This window comes from Pan paniscus, chromosome 3 (genome assembly GCF_029289425.2).
Source record: "Pan paniscus chromosome 3, NHGRI_mPanPan1-v2.0_pri, whole genome shotgun sequence".
In the NCBI taxonomy this organism is placed as follows: domain Eukaryota; kingdom Metazoa; phylum Chordata; class Mammalia; order Primates; family Hominidae; genus Pan; species Pan paniscus.
The window spans coordinates 186,163,792-186,176,585 of NC_073252.2; the positions used below are offsets into that span (position 1 = coordinate 186,163,792).

Here is a 12,794-nt window from a genome sequence, read left to right on the forward strand (position 1 = left end):
AAGATTGAAGTATCAGATGGTGTTGGACTAGTGCTCATTTGTTTCAATCTCAAGATTCTGTATTTCCTATTCTGAAATTTCTATTTATTATAAATCTTATAATCTTTAAAATTCTATTTTTCTAAGTCTGAGATGTGGTTGAATTTCAGTTTATAAGAAGAAATAAGGCATATGTGAATTCCCTTAACAAATCACACAGTTCAATTCCTGATAGTTGTTACCTAACATTTATAATGTTTCTTTTTATCAATTGATCTTCAATATTCCCTGCCATGAAATGGAAGATTAGTGAATTTTTTACTAAATTATTTTGGCCTTAAAGTCTGTTCTGCCAAATTGAAATACTTGGACAGAACTAACTTTTGCTGTACAAAGTGGACAGTTAGCCATGGAGTGAGCTATTGAGAAGAAAGAATATTTTCTGAGCAGAAAACTCATTCTTCTTTTTCTAATAGCTGTATTAGGAGATTGAATTGGGGCCACTATGCTCTTTCTCTTGGGCAGGAAACATGTACTTTTTTTGCAGTCAGTAATGTTTTCATAGCTGTTATCTGACCCTTACACTGAGCAGAAGAGTTTCTGGGACAGTTTCCTTAAGTCTACAAATAATCAGTCATGTATAGGCTTAAAAAATAAATAAAGATTTCTCATCCATATGAATGAGTGGAGCAAATAAATTAGATGAGGGAAGCTGGATCACAATCTTGAGAGGAAACAAGAGGAAAATTCAGAAGACATTTCACCTACACCTAGTTGTGTTAATACCTTGCCACTACCATATTATGGATGCAGGCTGAGTACACGTTTTCAGAGGTTAGCACTGCAGCCAAGCAAGCAAGCATACTGTTAATCTGATATATATAAGGACACACATAACTTACAATATGGTAAAGCAAATAGGCTTGAATGGCATTGCAGTTCACACACTTTGCCATGGTGTTGCTATTCAACTTCTGAAACATAATTTTAGTTTTGTCCTCTTGCCTCCCTTGCCTTGCTATAGTGATTTAGCTTTAAAAATGCAAGCCTGCCCCTGTCATTTCCCTGCTAAGCATCTCTATTGGCCCCCATGTCCTCGAGGATGCAGACCAAGTCCATTGCAGAACAGCTTCCATGCTCCAGTCCTACCCACCGCAGTAGCCCTATCACTCTTCTTACTTTCTGCTCCAACCACAATACAATTCTAGTGGTTGATCAAAATGTTTCTTTCTCTTTTTTTTTTTTTTTGAGAGGGAGTTTTGCTCTTGTTGCCCAGGCTGGAGTGCAATGGCGCCATCTCAGCTCACTGCAACCTCTGCCTGCTAGGTACAAGGGATTCTCCTGTCTCAGCCTCCCAAGTAGCTCAGATTACAGGCATGCACCACCATGCCCAGCTAATTTTTTTGTATTTAGTGGAGATGGGGTTTCACCATGTTAGTCAGGCTGGTTACGAACTCCTGACCTTAGGTGATCCACCCGCCTCAGCCTCCCAAAGTGCTGGGATTATAGGCATGTGCCACCTTGCCCGGCCTCAAAATGTGTCTTGATACAAAGATTTCCCCTACACTGTAATGTTCCTCTAATCCTCCCTCTCATAACAGCTACTTATCCCTCGGGTTTCATCTTAAACTTTACATTTAGGGAGAACCTTCCCCCACAGAGCAGACATATCAGGTCCCCTGTGTATTCTCTAATGGCAGTCTTGTATTTCTTTGTAACAAAAATTGAATTTATTTAACATATGACTTTCCTACCATTAAGTCTTTTACTTGAACGAGGGCAGGTATTCAATAAATGTTTCTTGAATAAATAAATGCATGGTAGTTCTTTATCATTTATTATCATTGGTCTAGTCACAGACTCAGAAGCAGTTGGAGATACTAGTATGATTGAATTTCTCTATTTTTATTTTCTTTCAAATACTTGCACACACACAGACACACACAGACACACAGACACACACACACACACACACAGCTTCCTTGCAGTTTCCCAGAAATAAAATTCCAGAGCCACAGGTCCCTCATCTCACAACTTGTCCCCATGTTCTCATTTGTCCCTCTGATCTTACTTGTCAGCCCTTCCCAGCACCTGGGGATTGTGCATTGTGAAGCAGCACACTCAGGGGTTCCCTGCTCCGTGTTTCCCTCCCTAATGCCAAAGGGCCAGGAGCCATTGTGTCGCAGAGTAGGCTGCTTCACTTGTGCCTGAGGGAGGACAGACAATATGCTCATCAGGATTCAGGGAGGAGAGTGTGGACGCTCAGACAGAGGAGTGCTGTCTTTGTTTCGCGCTGGTATATCAGAATGCCACAGACTGGGTAATTTATAATAAACAGAAATTTGCTTCCTCACAGTTCTGAAGGCTGAGAAGGTCAGGATTTAGGGGCCAGCATCTGGTGAGGGGCTTCTCACTGCATTCTTCCACGGTGCCAGGTGGCAGTGCAAGAAAGCACATAAGACACACAGCAAGAGGAGGCTGAACTCACTTTTATAACAAACCCACTCACCCCATAATGAATTTACTCCTGTGTTCAACACATAAACTTTTGGAGACACATTCAAACCATAACATGTACTATTGAAATGGAGCTCTGACAGGAGACACCTGTCTGGGTGCCTCAAGCTGGAGATTCTGCTTTGCATCCCCAGTTAATAATTAGTAGATAAAAGAAAGAGACTCTTTGGGCACTGGGACCTGGGGTCTATGAATGTTGAAAAGGAAGAGCAAACCATGACATCAGGACCTGAGTTTCTCACACCCCTTTCTCCCACTCCCACCCAGGCAAAAGTAGATACAAAAGAAGAAGGAATTACAGAAGAAGTCACATAACATTATTGCCTACAACTGACTGTTTACCTTGAATACTTGAAGAACAGAATGAAGATTCTTGGGGTGAAGAATTACAGCCTTAGCATGGAGCAGGCCTCGGTGCATCGGCTTTCAGCTAGGCATGCCTGCCAATGTTCTCACTGCATCAGCTTTCAGCTAGGCATGCCTGCCAATGTTCAACGTCCCCCTGGGATACGGAAGGCACCGTGATAGACATCTGGGCAAGTCAACAGGAAGGTGGATATCCAAATCTCTCTCTTCGCAATGAGTTTCCAGTTAGATGGAGGAGAGAGTAATACAACACAGTAAGTGTGGAAAAGATTAAAATGCATGTTGTGATATACCATAGGAAATCAGAGGAGAGAGGTTCATTCTAAGGGGAATGGTGGAAACGTCAGTGAGAACATACCACCTGGGTGGTTCTTGTAAGATGATGTGGAAGAGAAAAGGTAAAGATTGAGCAAAACAGTGCATGAGCAAAGGATGCAATGTGAGATGGTCTGAACAGTTTAAAAGAATAACCTGGGCCAGGCACGGTGGCTCACGCCTGTAATCCCAGCATTTTGGGAAGCCAAGGCGGGTGGATCCCGAGGTCAGGAGTTCGAGACCATCCTGGCTAACACGGTGAAACCCCGTCTCTACTAAAAATACAAAAAATTAGCCGGGCGTGGTGGCGCGTGCTTGTAGTCCCAGCTACTTGGGAGGCTGAGGCAGGAGAATCACTTGAACCTGGGAGCTGGAGGTTGCAGTGAGCCGAGATCGCGCCACTGCACTCCAGCCTGGGTGACAGAGACTGACTCCCTCTCAAAAGAAAAAAAAAAAGAATAAGCCGAGGGAATGAAAGTACTTTCTGTGGCTGGAGCACAGGATGTCTAGACAGAAGGATTTGGAAAGAAACAGGATACTAGATTTGGAACAGATCATTCAGGTCCTCAAGACCTTGAAAATAAGGCTACAGTTTTTAATATTATTATACTGCAGGCCATTGAAGATAATGCACTTGTTTTGTATTGTTTTTGTTTTTCAGAAGACAGAGTATTAACTTTTTTTTCAGGTTGTAGAATTCATCAATTCCATAACCATTTTTGAATGAGTATTATAGGTCAAGGACTTTTCTAAAAAGATGGATATGGTCTCTTCTGTCATGGGTCTTACATTCTGTGGGAGGAGACAAGCAATAACTACATACAATGAGCACAATAATTGAAGTGATTATGTGGGAATTAAAGGGGTGGGCTATTGACAACTTCAGACACCATGGTAATTAATGGCCTTCTATTTGTAACAGGAGCTGAGATTCCTGACTTCACAGATCCCTGAGGAGATGTTTACTAAAGGGAATCTTCTGGTCACTGTTACCTTCCTCCGTACTTGCCTGCCTCATGGAGTAAGCATGCCAAAATTCTTGATTACATAGGGAAAATCACATCTTCGATTAATACTTTCCTGTTTTTATTCTTCATTACTACTTGCATGATATTCACATAATCTTTTCTCTTCTCCTGCTTCCTCCGTGCAATAAGCTGCTCAGGCAGCCTTTGCTCTTAAGAGCTTGTTTGTATCTGAGAACGAGTTAAGGCTTTACACTGGTAGTAAGTTAAAGTCATGCCAAAAAGGGGTAGAATACCTGATTCTCTTAGTTTCAAGACAAGCCAGGTTTTTTTTGTTTGTTTTTTAAAAAAGCAGAAACTTTCATTGCTCTCTCTGATCTGAAAGTAGATGACGCTGTCTACTCTGAGTGACCAGGTCTTCTGTAATTTGTAACTGAAATGCAGGTTACTTGCTCACTGCACGTACAGTTCAGTTAACGAGAGGGAAATCTGATCCAAAATAAGTGAATTTATTCCGAAGTTAGCTTGGGGGAAGGGGCACAAAGCATCCCGCCTTTAAATGTGCTGCTTCTGCTCTGTTGCAAAAAGTGGGCATTTTCATAGGGTAAGGGAGGAAATGAGCAAGGGCAGGGGTCCCACTGCTTCTGGTCAGTTACCTACCAGGCAGTTGAGTTGGCACCTTCCTGTGCAGAGTTCAGTTGTAAAAGTAGCCAAGTGGTCATGCTTTCGACGTGCTGTCCTGGTGCGTGTGAGTTCCTAGGTCACCCCTGGAGGATGGCAGTTCCGAGGCACGCCCCTGGAGGTGAGAGTTCCATGGGGACATGCTTTGGTCTGTAAATCCACCATCAGCTCTGGAGGAGAGACCTGTCTTGGAGCACGAAGTTAGAGGAACTTGCTGTGTAGGCAATGTCCTGTGAGGGAGAGGTGAGAGATTATATTTGCATTTCAGCAGAGCTAAGCAGAAAACAGAGAGCCAGGGAAAGGAGAAAATAGAGTGAGAGGGAAAAATATAATTAAACCACCCGTAGAAAAATAGGGACAACTTTTGGGGCCAGGGGCGGTGGCTCACGCCTGTAATCCCAGCACTTTGGGAGGCCAAGGCCAACGGATACTGAGGTCAGGAGTTCGAGAGCAGGCTGGCCAACATGGTGAAACCCTGTCTCTACTAAAAATACAAAAATTAGCTGGGTGTGGCAGCAGGCGCCTGTAATCCCAACTACTCGGGAGGCTGAGGCAGGAGAATCGCTTGAACCCGGGAGGTGGAGGTTGCAGTGAGCTGAGATCGTGCCACTGTGCTCCAGCCTGGGCAACAAGAGCAAAACTCCATCTTAAAAAACAAAAGAAAAAAGAAAAAGAAAAATGGGGTACTTGGTTACATTTTAAGAACCTAAAAATCTAGAATTTCATGCAAAACTCATAATGTTCAAGTTGGTAATTAATTTTCAAATGTAAACATATTGTGGCTCGCAAAGAACAATAAGATCAATCAACCAATAAAGGCAAAAATAGAGAGTAAGGAAGAATCCACACTAAGAAGCGTGAAGACTTGATTAGAGACATAAGCCAAAGAAAGGAGATGTGTTCAGTGTTTACTGCCATGTGCCAAGCAGGGGCGGGTGAAGACAATGGCAATGTGAACAGCTAGGAGGAAGGCAATATCCGGTAAATTAGAGCCGATGACATATGAGTCCAAAGGAGAAAAGAGGACGCTGAACCCAAGCTTGATGATTGGGAGAATGGTGGTCCCGTGACTTGCCCCACTGAAGCCAAAGAAAGAACAGATCTAAGGGATGGTGATCTTTGAGCAAGCTCGTTTCCCTCACACGTTCCAGCGCTGTTTCACGCCAGGCTCTGGGATTGAATGATACCCCTGGATCAGGTTCACTGGCGCCCCCTGCTGGCACAGAGCAGCACAAAGACTTCGAAACTGGATACGCTGATAAATTTATGAAATCTCCACAAACTAGAGAACACGGGCTGGGTGTGGTGGCTCACGCCTGTAATCCCAGCACTTTGGGAAGCCGAGGCGGGTGGATCACGAGGTCATGAGATTGAGACCAGCCTGGCCAACATAGTGAAACCCCATCTCTACTAAAAATACAAAAAATTAGCTGGGCGTGGTGGCAGGTTCCTGTAGTCCCAGCTACTTGGGAGGCTGAGGCAGGAGAATCGCTTGAAGCCCGGAGGTGGAGCTTGCAGTGACCAGAGATCGCTCCACTGCACTCCATCCTAGGCGACACAGCGAGACTCCGTCTCCAAAAAAAAAAAAAAAAAACACAAAAATACTTGAGAACATGTTATTAAATAATAGAAAGAAAGAATGCCCATCTGATAAAGGTACAAAACTGACCTTAAAATGACTTAGCACTGGAAAGAAAAAAAAAAAAGAGGCTGCAAATTTTTGGTTACTGAAGAGCCTTTTAAATAAGACTATATTAAAACAGTGAGTAGATCTCTCCAAGCAGAATAAGAAAACCCCTAATCTTCCTCCTAACTAAATGATTATATGATTTGATGAGTGAGGATTAAGTTCTGCTTTTAAATATAATTGCTGGGTAATATGAATATAAACCAAATACGTAAAATTTAAGATACAAAGATCAATATTCCCAATTCTAAAAAATTTGTGTCAACTAATTGTAGATAATAAAATATTTTATGTATTTTTTAGAAGAAGATAATAGGCATAACAACTATTGTGAGGTTATCCAAATTTGTACTCTTAGTTGCCAATTTTCAGTTCTTTAGAAAGTGCAATTATTCTTAGCAGTGAGAAACATGAGTCTCACAGGATACATTTAAGTCTTCACTTTGATTTACAACCTCCAGTGTTAATTAAACAAATGCCAACTATGCTAATAGTCTGGAAATCCTTTGACAAATACTGAAAGAAATGACAGGTCTGGCACATACACATATAGATGGAGGCTTGCCTGATTTTTAAGAGGCGTTTTACAGATTTGGCCTTATAATACTTATTCTGTAACTATTCATTTTATCCTGGAAAATGTTGTCTATAAAGTTTTGGAGAGAAATTGCTCTGTAGAACAAATTGACATTTCACAGGAATAGGTCCACTATTGCTAAGAAAAATGGTACTGGGGATGGAGCCCCAAAATGGCAGAGGCAAACACAGCCCTATCAACCTCTCCCATCCCCCTATGTATACATTAGTATAGACTTAGTCTGTCTTTAGGAACAACATTTTTACTGACTTGCTTTCTAAGTCGTTGGTCCCTCCTCTTCCCTGGGATCTACATATCAGGGTAGTTTCATAATTCTCTGTTGTCTCAGTTACGTGTTAAAAGTAAGCATGTTCACTGAGTGATGATTTTACTTTTTAAACAACCTCATCTTTTACCATACCATCAGTTTTATTAAATATGACATTTAAGGTTTTAAAAGTGGAGTTAGAAAGCTACATACTGAGAGGTGAAGCCAGCCAGGCTTCTGAGTCATGTGGGGACTTGAAGAACTTTTCTGTCTAGCTAGAGGATTATAAACGCACCAATCAGCACTCTGTGTCTAGCTAGAGGTTTGTAAATGCACCAATCAGCACTCTGTAAAAACGGACCAATCAGCCCTCTGTAAAATGGACCAATCAGTGCTCTGTAAAATGGACCAATCAGCGCTCTGTAAAATGGGCCAATCAGCAGGACGTGGGTGGGGACCAAATAAGGGAATAAAAGCTGGCCACCAGAGCCAACAGTAGCAACCGGTTTAGGTACCTTTCCCTGTGAAAGCTTTTTTTCACTTTTCACAATAAATCGTGGCTGCTTCTCACTCTTTGGGTCTGCACTACCGTTATGAGCTGTAACGTTCGTGGCAAGAGTAGGTGGCTTCATTCTTGAAGTCAGGAGACCAAGAACCCACCCGAAGGAATAAATTCCAGACACAATACAATATGTTGGGTGAGCAGATCATGGCACTTATGTCAGGAAAGCTTGTGTTTAATCCTGGGTGTGCCATTTACTAAGTGTGTGATTAGTTGTATTATATATACACACACACGTATTTTTTGAGACAGTCTCTCGCTCTGGCACCCAGGCTGGAGTGCTGTGGTGCAATCTTGGCTCACTGCAACCTCCGCCTCCCAGGTTCAAGCGATTCTCCTGCCTCAGCTTCCCGAGTAGCTGGGGCTGCAGGCATGAGCCACCATATCCAGCTTTTTTTTTTTTTTTGGATTTTTAGTAGAGACAGGGTTTTGCCACATTAGCCAGGCTGGTCTCGAACTCCTGACCTCAGACGATCTGCCCGCCTCAGCCTCCCAAAGTGCTGGGATTACAGCCATAGGCCACTGCACCCAGCCGTATCTTTTAATTTTAATACACAAATGTATTATCAAGCTAATAAATTTGAATAAAAACAAAATAGTAAAGTTAATATAAATATTAAACTTTTTACACAAAGAATTGGTTCTTTAAAAAGGTTAGCAAAATTGAGAAATCTTTGCTAGAATGATTAAGGAAGAAAGAAGACTCAAAAAACTGAAAATCAGAAGTGAAAGAAGAGACATTACTACCAATTTTGCAGAAATAAAAAGGATTGTAAAAGAGTACTGTGAACAATTGTATACCAACAAACCGAGCATCTTAGGTGAGATGGACAAATTCCTAGAAACACACAAATGGCCAGGATTGAATCACGAAGAATCAGAATATCTCAACAGACTTACAGTAAGGAGATTAACTCTGTAATAACCTCCCAGCAAAGAAAAGCTAAGGGCTAGATGACATCACTGGATAATTGTAGCAAACATTTGAAGAACAATTAAAACAAATCCTTCTCAAACTCTTAATAAAAAGCAAAGTGGAGGGAGTACTGCCAAACTCAATCTACGAGACCAGATTTACCCTGATACCAAAATCAGACAACTACACTACAAGAAAACAAAGTACAGACCAATATCCCTGATTAATACTGATGCAGAAATCCTCAAGAAAATACTAGCAATCAGAATTCACAAGACATTAAAAGGATTTTACATCATGACAAAGTGGGCTTTAGTCCTGGAATGCAAGAATGGTTCAATATATGAAAATCAAAGTAATGCCCTACATTCACAGAATGAAGGACAAAAACCATGTGATGATCTCAACTGATGCAGAAAGAAAACATTTGACAAGATGCTCTATTACAAAACACTCAACAACTAGTAATGGAAGGAAACTTTGTCAACACAGTAAAGGCCAAATATAAACACCCAGAACTAACATCGTACTCAATGGTTAAAGACTGAACGGTCTCCCTCTAAGATCAAGAGGAGCAAGACAAGGATGCCCTCTTTCACTGTTTCTGTTCTACTTGGTATTAGAAGTCCTACCTGGCGTAATTAGGTAAGAAAAAGCAATAAAAGGCATCCACATGAGAAAGGAAGAAGTAAATTTATCTCTGTTCACAGATCACATAATCTTATGTATAGAAAACCATAACTATTACATAAAAATGAATTCAGCAAAGTTGCAGAATTCAAAATCAACACACAAAAATCAATTGCATTTCTATGTATTAATGATGAGCAACCCAAAGGAAATTAAGAAAACAATTCAATTTACAATAGCATTAAAAAGAATAAAACACTTAAGAACAAACTTAACCACTGAGGCAAAAGACTTGTACACTGAAAACTATGAAAGAAATATATACATAAGTGGAAAGACATCGATATTCATGGATTAGAAGACTTATATTGTTAAGATATTAGTGTTCCCCAAAATGATCTACAGATTCAATTCAATCCCTATCAAAATCTCGACCTTTTTTGCAGACATGGAAAAATTCATTGTTAAATTCAAATAGAAATTAAAGGAATCTATGATAGCCAAAATAACCTTGAAATAGAAAAACAAGGTTAGAGGTCTCGTACTTCATGATTTAAAAACTCACTGCAAAGCTACAGTAATCAAAACAGTGGTTATTGTCATAAAGACAAGAGTATAGACCAACAAAATGGAATAGAGAGCCTAGAAATAAACCTTCACATACATGGTCAAATGATTTCAACAAGGGTGCCAAGAACATTCAATAGGGAAAGTGCAGTCTTTTCAACCAGTCGTCCTGAGAAAACAAGATAACCACATGCGAAAGAGTTAAGTTGAACCATTACCATAGACTATATACAAAAAGTTACTAAAAATGGATCAAAGACCTAACCCATAAGAGTTAAAACTATAAAAGTCTTAAACAAAAATATAAGGGGAAAGCTTCATGACACTGGATTTGGCATTGATTATTTGGATATGACAATAAAAGCACAGATAATGAAGAAAAATAAGTAAATTGGACTACACCAAAGTTAAAAACTTCTGTGCAAAACAGGCTATAATCAACAGAGTGAAAAGGCAACCCATAAAATGGGAAACATTTGCAAATAATATAGCTGATTAGAGTTATTATTCAGAATATATAAAGAACTCTTACAAGACACACACACACACACACACACACACACACACACACACGAAACCCAATTAAACCATTGACAAAAACCTTGAATAGACATCTCTACAAAAAAGATAAACACATAGCTAATAAGCACATGAAGAGATGCTTGATATCACTAATTGTTAGAGAAATGGAAGTCAAAACCCGGACTGGCAAAACACTGAGACACCACTTGATACCCATTAGGATTGCTACTATTAAAAAAAATCAGAAAATAACAAGCATTGGCAAGGATGTGGATAAACTGGAAAACTTTTGCATTTTTGGTGGGAGATAAAATGGTACAGCCACTATGGAAAACAGTATGGTGGTTACTCAAAAAATTAAAAATAGAATTACCATATGATGCAGTGATTTCGCTTCTGGGTATATATCAAAAATAATTAAAATGAAGCACTTGTACAGATATTTTTGCACTTATGTTCATAAGCAGCATTACTAACAATAGTCAAAAGGTGGAAGTAAGCCAAGTGTTCATTGCTGGTGGAATAAACAAAATATGACATTTACTTACAATAAAATATTTTTCAGCCTTAAAATGGAAGGAAATTCTGACGCATGCTACCACTGTAGGTCATTATGTTGAGTGAAATAAGTCAGTCATAAAAGGATAAATACTGCATGATTCTGAAACAGACTGAAGAGTCCCATTTTTTAAAAAATTTTTTGATGAACATAGAAATTGACCCCTTTGGTATTAAAGTTTGAAATATATATTTGTTTTTTCTGAGTTCCTTCTTCAGGAAATGACCTTCAGGCCTCTCAAAAAAAAGTATTAAAGAACTGAAACTCACCCAGTTACCACATCCAGACAATGAGATGCCAGACCCCTCATTCATCATGATCGCTTCCTTGCCCCTCACTAATTCCTGTTTCCTTACACATTGCTACATTCCTTCTCTGCTATATAAACTCCTAGTTGTAGTTGGTCAGAGAGATGGATTTGAGACTGAGTTCCTGTTTCCTCGGCTGCAGCACCCGATTAAAGCCTTCTTCCTTGGCAATACTCATTGTCTCAGTTCTTGGCTTTCTGTGCAGCCAGTAGAAGAACCTAGACTGAACTCCTGGTGTTTCACTAATCATCCCACTTACACAGTGTACTTAGAGTAGTCACATTCACAGAGACAGAAAATAGAATGGGGGTTGTCAGCAGCTGGTGGAGAGGCAATGGTGAGTTCTTGTTTAATGGTTAGAGTTTCAGTTTTACAAGATTGAAAGGGTTCTGGATATGGATATTGATGACAGTTGCACAACAATGTAATGATGTTCACTGAAGTGTACTTTTAGAAATGGTTAGGATGATAATTTATATAACTTTTTTTTTTTTTTTTGAGATGGAGTCTCTGTCACCCAGGCTGGAGTGAAGTGGTGCCATCTTGGCTCACTGCAACCCCCACCTCCTGGGTCAAGAGATTCTCCTGCCTCAGCTTCCCAAGTAGCTAGGATTACAGGCTACCACCTGTGTGATTACGGGCCACCACGCCTGGGTAATTTTTGTATTTTTAGTTCGAGATGGGGTTTCACCATGTTGGCCAGGCTGATCTTGAACTCCTGACCTCATGATCCACCCGCCTTGGCCTCCAAAGTGCTCGGATTACAGGCATGAGGCACTGCACTTGGCTTATAACATTTTTTTTTTTTTTGAGACAGAGTCTCACTCTGTCGCCTAGACTGGAGTGTGGTGGTGCGATCTCAGCTCACTACAACCTCTGCATCCCGGGTGCAAGTGATTCTCCTGCCTCAGCCTCCCAAGTAGCTGGGACTACAGGCACCTGCCACCACATCTGGCTAATTTTTGTATTTTTAGTAAAGGCGAGGTTTCATCATTTTGCCCAGGCTGTTCTCAAACTCCTGACCTCAGATAACTTATGTAACTTTTATATAGGTATATTTTATCACACTTAAAAATATTAACACATCTTAAGAAATTCAGCCAACCCAAATTGCTGAGACAGCATGGAGGTATGGAAAGAGCTTTTCAAGCTAGAAAGACCTAAGTTTGAAATGAGACCTAAGTTCTGCTACGTTCTAATGCTATGACCTCAGAGATGTCATAGAGTCACGTTGACACTCAGCTTCCTCATATTATGCGATGACCACTTATAGAGGCATGATGAAGAGTAATTGAGATTATGTTATTTACAGCCTCTGGCACAGCCTGTGGCTCTCCACAGGTACACTGCAATGAATCTTCCTTTCCATTTTCCT

General features: G+C 40.5%; 1 long non-coding RNA gene across 1 annotated transcript in view; it reads left to right on the plus strand.

Moving 5' to 3' along the window:
* The first annotated feature begins 2,996 nt into the window (after window positions 1-2,996).
* The window catches only part of LOC100991208 (uncharacterized), a 134,986-nt gene continuing 125,188 nt past the window's right edge, over window positions 2,997-12,794 (plus strand). Inside the window, exons 1-2 of the long non-coding RNA XR_008625282.2 lie at window positions 2,997-3,116; window positions 4,100-4,198. This is a non-coding gene — a long non-coding RNA (uncharacterized LOC100991208). The remainder of the gene's footprint in view (window positions 3,117-4,099; window positions 4,199-12,794) is intronic.